This window comes from Odontesthes bonariensis, unplaced genomic scaffold (genome assembly GCF_027942865.1).
Source record: "Odontesthes bonariensis isolate fOdoBon6 unplaced genomic scaffold, fOdoBon6.hap1 scaffold_249, whole genome shotgun sequence".
In the NCBI taxonomy this organism is placed as follows: Eukaryota; Metazoa; Chordata; class Actinopteri; order Atheriniformes; family Atherinopsidae; genus Odontesthes; species Odontesthes bonariensis.
The window spans coordinates 16,219-17,407 of record NW_027457457.1 but is presented as its reverse complement, the minus strand read 5'-3'; the positions used below and the strand labels follow the sequence as shown (position 1 = coordinate 17,407).

At 38.2% G+C, this 1,189-nt stretch overlaps 1 long non-coding RNA gene across 1 annotated transcript; it reads left to right on the top strand.

Moving 5' to 3' along the window:
- The first annotated feature begins 335 nt into the window (after nucleotides 1-335).
- On the top strand, nucleotides 336-967 carry LOC142376325 (uncharacterized). The gene is made up of 3 exons (XR_012769421.1): nucleotides 336-434; nucleotides 538-641; nucleotides 743-967. It is a non-coding gene; the product is annotated as an uncharacterized LOC142376325 (long non-coding RNA).
- Nucleotides 968-1,189: the final 222 nt, after the last annotated feature.

The following is a 1,189-nucleotide window of genomic DNA, read 5'->3' as shown; positions in this document are numbered from 1 at the left end:
TATACTTGTTAAAAGTATCATGATATCATAAGTTGGAGAGTGCTGTCCTAGTTAAATTTTTTTTCATGTTTATCCATGAGGATTGAATGTTCCTTTTCAATGGTTTTATGTATTTACTGGCTTTCACTGTGCAGAAAACTTTCAAATCATTTGCAGTCAACTTAACATTACTGCTTACTTTCATAATTAGGATAAATGGTAGTATTTGCTCTTGTAAATATATGTATTTTTAACGGATTTTAGTAGTTGTCTTTTTGTATATTGTCTTATCATTGAGACTGTGCTGTAATCCCTTATGTTTTTGTCATATTTCTCTAATGTCAATTTGCAGATGCCACGAACTAGTCGTAGATCTCAAGCTGCTCGTCGCCGTGCTGAGGCTTCGCCTGTTCAGCGCATTGGCGTACCAACGCCATCCAGTGACTTTGTTGGCCGTGAGTATCATTTATATATTATTAAAGAATGGAGAGTATTTGTATATTCTGTGTGCTAATATATATTGTTTTCAGTGATTAATATATATCTTTTCCTTTATAGGCCGCGGAACTGGGCGGCGACACAAAGCGAACGAATGGCCAATCAGCGAGCATACTGGGCGTCGTCACAAGCTGGTCATTCCGGATGGGAGCCTTGATAAGAAAGTATGAAAATTTTCATGCTATTCAAATATACAATGTAGAAATGGATTGCTTATTGTCAGTTTGCTATAATTTGTCTTTTTTTTTTTTTTTTCCTCCCATAGCTGGTTCTTGTTATCGGGGCGTCCCATTTGCGGTCCTTGGCAGATGGCATTGTTAAAATGCAAGGAGGTTTCGTATCTTTTGCCTTTATGTCGACTCCAGGGGCTGACGCAGATCAGCTGCGCAAGGAGGTTGAGAAGGTCGTACTTCCTCGTCGTCCTGACGCTATTTGCGTTTTTGCTCCATCCAACAACCTCACGTCCAGCATCAACCACCAAGAGGCAGGACGGGCCTTTAAGTTGTACCTGGAGGCAGTTCGTGAGCACTGCACTAAGGTGTGTTATTTTATTTTCAAGTCAAGTTTATTTATATAGCGCATTTCAGACACGTGCAATTCAATGTGCTTCACATTAAAAAAGGAATAAGAAGAATAAACGTAACAAAAGAGAAATAAAAAAAACTTAAAACACCAAGCATCAGTAGTTGATGTATTTGTAAATAAAGTAATT